Raw genomic sequence first — 6,477 nt, forward strand, 5'->3', positions numbered from 1 at the left:
CAAAAAAAATTCTTCTCGCTACAAATATCTTTAGTGGCCTTAGTACCCACCACTAGTCCTTTGTATTTGAAATTAAGCTCACTTTTGAGACAACAACCATAATCATTTCATGTTCAACAAAGTTAGCTTAAAGTTTAATGTTTTAAGATTTAGGAAATTAACACTCACTTGCATTATGACCCAATTTTCCACATACATAGAAATACTTCTTCTTTTTTTTTTCCTTTCTTTTGAAATTTGATGTTACTTTTGTTTTAGGCCCTTCACTAGACTTTAAAAAAATTGTTAGGTTTAGACTCAACAAGATGAGCCTTTGAGATGTTTCCATAAGCCTTTTCAATCAAGTCACAAGATCATTTTATTTTCTAAATTTGGAAATGAACAATGGATTTTTGAAAAGATATTTCCTTTCTTTTATGCTTCATGGTCATCTTGTATTCCTTCCATGATGGAGAGAGTTTCAATATTATTCACATACCTAATGTCTTTTTTCTCCCTCTCTATAGGACATACCTTTACATGTACCATATAAGATTTAAGGCCAAGAAACAAAGTAATCGGGTTTCCCTATACTTAGATCATTTTTATTTTGTTTGGTGATCATTTGGCTATAAGTTACACTTGTTGATTATAAACTTTACAACCTTAAGTTACACCCTTTGAGTAGTGTCTGCTCAATTTTGAGCTATGTTGTTTGAGTATAGAGCCTAATTGACTTTGAGAACCACCCTTAATGTATGGAACCTAACTGGTTTTGAGTTGGATCCCTTTAAGCATAAAGTTTGATTGGCTCCAAGTTGTGCCCTTTGTGTATGGGGTCTAATTGACTTTAAGTCAAACCCCTTAAGTATAGAGTTTGATTGTCTCTAAGTCATATCTTTTGAGTAAATTTTGATTAACTTTGATTCACACCCTTTAAGTAGAGTTTGATTTGCTTTGAGTACTCATACCTTTTAAGTAAAGTTAATCTGCTTTAAGTCGTGCCCTTTAAGTATACAGTTTAATCAACTTCAAGTTGTACCCTTTGAGTATAATCTCTAATTAGCTTTGAGTCATGCCCTTTGAGTGTGGATTTTGATCGACTTTAATTCATGCCTTTTAAGTAGAATTTTATTGACTTCAAGCTATGCTCTTTGAGTATTGAGTTTGATTAACTTCTAGTTATGCCTTTTGAGTATAGGGTTTGATTGACTGCAAGTCGTGTCATTTGAGTATAGAGTTTTGTTTCCTTCTAGCCACAATCTTCCTATATCGAGCCAATTTGTCCTTCAACCATACCCTCATCTATTAGTTATATTTCTTTTTATTTTCTTTTTCCTATTTACCTATTCACCCATTTTGCAACAGTCCTTCTTGACTATATACATTAGCATATGAGTTTCAATTTCTAGATAGTTAGGATTGATATTTCAAGTTTTGGGTAAGTGCATCAACCAATTCTATAGATGCTCTATCAAAGATCATTACAAATGGGATGATTAATATACAATCTTTTTCAATTGGCTCAAATCTAAAGAGTGATGCACTAGTCGATATAAAGACAATGGCTTAATCTTATGAAAATCTAAAGACTCTAAACTATATAAAAGATCATAAAAATAATCAAAACCAAAAATAAAAATAGATCTTAAATCTACAAGCATATCAAGACAGGAGTCCTTCAAACTATGGTAAAATATACTTTTAGTCGATTTTGTACTAAAGATTTCACTAAATCAATCTTAGCTTCCAAATAATACTCACAAGTAGCATAACTGATAAGCTCAAACTGATAAGCTCAAGATGGATTTGATGACTATGAACCTTTCCATTATTAATCAATAAACTCTTACACAATTTTATCAAAATTTTCAAGATTAAAGCTTTGTGTATTAGTGACAAAGTTATATCAACAAATTGACCTAAGGCTTCAAGTAAAGGTAAGCTTAATTCAATAGATTCTCTAATGGTTTAAACCTAAAAGGAACTATTATTTAACTCAGGGAAACTTGTGTTTTGGATATGCTATTTGGGAATTATATGGTTTTCGAAACCCAACAATGGGAAATATGAGAATCAGCTTTTAATGTGAAAAGTATTATCGTTTTGATGCACTCTGAGTTGGCTCCATCTTCTGTGCCTAAATTGCCCCTCCATTTCTCCAGCTCAGCATCCTCAACATCATCCCAACCTCCATGTCAATAGGACCACTGAAATTAAGAAAAAACATTAAATTCTAAATCTTTAACTTCTCAAAAAAAAAAAAAAAAAAATACCCGACCTAACCACCCAATTCGAATGTTTTCCTCTCTCATTTGGAAGTTATCTCTCATCTTTCTTCACTCCCAACAACCCAAAATTTCTATCATTTCAATTTAAAAACCCAAATCCAAAACTCTAAGACACTGTCAAAACACATCTTTTAATGTGCCTCTAGTTAAGACACCGCAACTGGGCCCTTGCCCTGAGCCCTAGACATAGTTGACTCTCATTTAGGAGCCATGTGAGTCTAAGAGAATCTAGGAAGAATGAAATGCAGCTTGAGTGGAGAGAGTAGGTACCCAAAAATTGAAACCCTAACCTCCAAATGTGTCATAGACTCGCAAATCTGTGTCCAAGATAGCTCTATCAGTAAGAAATAACACCAAACATCTCTCTTAGACCACTAAATCAGCAAAGCTCGTGAAAAACCGGAGCAAACAATGAAGAAAATAAAGTGCAGGAGACTCTTAAAGTATTGGGCCTTGATGAACCGGTCGATCAATACTTGACTAGGAAGAAAAATCTAATGGAAGAGAAAGAATGTTTGTTCCATCTCTCAATCGAACCTCGACCAGTCACCTTTGGTATTTTGGTGACTGTACTTCAAGTACTACCTTAATAGCCCTTAGGTACGACCTTAATCTACCTTAGGTACTACCTTAACTGACCTTAAGTACTACCTTAGTTAAACTTGGGTACTACCTGTTTGAAGCCTCAGAACTTCATTCGTGGACATTACTTACTTCATTTATGACCTTAGAACATGTCATTTTATGATTAATTAGTATGGTCAGTTGGTTCACCTTTGGTATTTTGGTGATTGTACTTTAGGTACTACCTCAATAGCCCTTAGGTACTATCTCAATCTACTTTAGGTACTACCTTAACCGACCTTAGGTACTACCTTAGTTAAACTTACGTACTACTCATATGAAGGTTTAGAACTTCATTTGTGGATATTACTTACTTCATTTGTGACCTTTAGAGCATGCCATTTTATGATTAATTAGTGTGGCCAATTGGTTCACCTTTGGTATTTTGATGATTGTACCTTAGATACTACCTCAATAACCCTTGGGTACTATCTTAATCTACTTTAGGTACTACCTTAACCGACCTTAGGTACTACCTTAGTTAAACTTGCATACTACCTATTTGAAGCCTCAGAACTTCATTTGTGGATATTACTTACTTCATTCTTGACCAGACCTCAATCGAGAATGGGCAACCAATCGATCGATTTTATGTCTAAAACTGAAAATGACACCAACCCGCTCCTAGACAGTTAAATAAGCTGAAACTGAAAACGGGGAGCAAAAAGAAAAGAACATTTGTGGCTAAATCATGAAAGCATAGAAGGGCAAATAATAGAAACTATGTCCACAATGAAACAACTGTTGTCTCTTACACCAACCCGCATTTATTCATGTATGTGAATCATTTGAAGGATCAATATCATCTCTGCTGCATGATTTAGTTCCTTCATCTGCTACCTAGATTTCATGGATTTTAATAATGGATAACTACCAAAACAAGATACTTCAAACCATACGAGGTTTTTTATTTCTATTATTATTTTTATATTTTGGTCATAATGCTATGCTTGGGTAAATTTGTCTTCCTTCTAGTCAAATTAATATTGATAAATATAATTTTTCCAAAATCAAAAGAGCAATTAGATTGAAAAAATAAAGAATATTTAACCATCTTATTATTCTATGATGAACATGAAAAATTATATGGAAAACAAGAGGATAGAGGGTCCATTGATGAGTCTACCTATCTTTAAGGTATCTATTTTAGTATTATTATTGTTATTAGAATACCTTATTTATAAGTCATACATGTATAAATATTATAAAATAAAATATAATAATTTTTATAAATTAATAAATATTCACTTATCGATAAATCAATAATCCTATTAAGATAATAATTTTTCTTGGTTTCAAAAGTAATATTTATAAGGTTACACAAAAATGATGCTATAGGTTACACAAAATTCATTTCATTGGTAACTAGTATTGTTGCTGCTGAGGAAATAGGAAAATCTTAACCAAGATCTATATATGATAATGAGAATTACAAAACAAAAGATCTTTGGTAAATTAAACAACATATCCCTAAATCTGCATTACCTAAAAATACAATAATCAATTCACCTAAACAAAGTAAAACTACTAGATAACAATAAAAATTTGGAATGGCCAAATTGCATCTACAAAGTCCACAAAAATAGAAGCTACAACTCCTAGTCCCTTATCTCCAGTGCAATCCAATATTTGCATAAATAATAGAAACTTGTCATACATCTCGATAAAGAAAGAGTATTGATTTTAAGAGACGATAGTTAGGTTAAAAGTTAGTACCCACAGTCATTGAAGTTTCTTGTAGTGGCAGATTAGCTTTATCAGCTCACTTCCATGAATCTCTAAAGCATAACTCAGGTTGAAAGAGGTCAAATTTGAGCAAATGGGGTAATAGCTAGCATTGTAGTTTCCATACTTGCTATTACGAATAACTATTGCAAAATAGAGTATAAAACGTATATAATTCACACATGTATACCACATTTTAGGATAATAACAATGATTATTAACTAAAAAATTCAAAATATAACATGTCAAGCTTAACTAAGGTAGTACCTAAGGTCGATTAAGGTAGTACCTAAGGTAGATTAAGATAGTACCTAAGGGCTATTAAGGTAGTACCTAAGGTATAGTCACCAAAATACCAAAGGTAAACCAATTGACCACACTAATTAATCACATAATGACATGCTCTAAGGGTCACAAAGGAAGTAAGTAATATCCACAAATGAAGTTTCGAGGCTTCAGATAGGTAGTACCTAAGGTCGGTTAAGATAATACCTAAGGTAGATTAAGATAGTACCTAAAAGCTACTAAGGTAGTACATAAGGTATAGTCACCAAAATACCAAAGGTGAACTAATTGTCCACACTAATTAATCACATAATGGCATGCTATAAGGGTCATGAATGAAGTAAGTAATATCCACAAATGAAGTTTCAAGTCTTCACATAGGTAATACGCAAGTTTAACTAAGGTAGTACCTAAGGTACAATCACCAAAATACCAAAGGTGAACCCACTAACCACACTAATTAATCACAAAACAACATGCTCTATTGGTCACAAATGAAGTAAATAATATCCACAAATGAAGTTCTAAGGCTTCACACAAGTAGTACCCAATTTTAACTAAGATAGTACCTAAGGTCAATTAAGGTAGTACCTAAGGTAGATTAAGATCTTACCTAAAAGTTATTAAGGTAGTACCTAAGGTACAATCACCAAAATACCAAAGGTGACTAGTCGAGGTTCAGTCGAGGTCCATTCGAGTACTGGTCAAGGTCCGATCAAGAGATGGAACAAACATTCTCTCTCTTCTAATAGACTTTTCTTCTCGATCGAGTATCAGTTGACCGGTTCATCGAGACTTAATACTTAAAAAGTCTCCCGCACTTCATTTTCTGCACCGTTTCCTTTGGCTCTTCACGGGCTTCGCCAATTCAGTGGTCTGGGAGAGAAGTTTGGTGCTATTTCTTATTGATATAGCTATCTTAGACACGAATTTTCGAGTCTAGGATGCATTTGGAGGTTAGGGTTTCGGTTTTTTGGTACCTAATCTCTCCACCCAAGCTTCATTTCGTTTTTCCCAGATTCTCTTGGACTCCCATGGCTCCTAAACGAGAGTCAGCTGTGGCTAGGACTCAAGGAAAGCGCCCAGCTGAGGCGTCTTAGCCATAAGCAAGCCGAAAGGCGTGTTTTGACATCACCTAGGAGTTTTGGATTTGAGTCTTTGAACTAGAATGAAGAAATTTTGGGTTGTCGAGAGTGAAAAAAGATGAGAGAAAACTTCCAAATAAGAGAGGAAAACATTTAGATTGGGTGGTTGAGTTGAGTGCTTTTTTTTTTTTTTTTTTTTCTGAGAAGTTAAAGATTCAGAATTTAGTGTTTTTTCTTAATTTCAGTGGTCCTGCTAACATGGAGGTTGGGATGATGTTGAATATGTTGAGCTGGAGAAACGGAAGGGCAATTTGGGTACAAAAGATGAAGTCGGCTCATAGTGCACAAAAACAATAATATTTTTCATATTAAAAGTTGATTCTCATATTTCCCATTGTTGGGTTCCAAAAACCATATAATTTCCAAATAACATCTCCAAAACACAAGTTTCCCTTTAACTTAGCCTTGATTCTTCCAAAAGTTGACAA

Source organism: Vitis vinifera, chromosome 14 (genome assembly GCF_030704535.1).
Source record: "Vitis vinifera cultivar Pinot Noir 40024 chromosome 14, ASM3070453v1".
NCBI lineage: Eukaryota > Viridiplantae > Streptophyta > Magnoliopsida > Vitales > Vitaceae > Vitis > Vitis vinifera.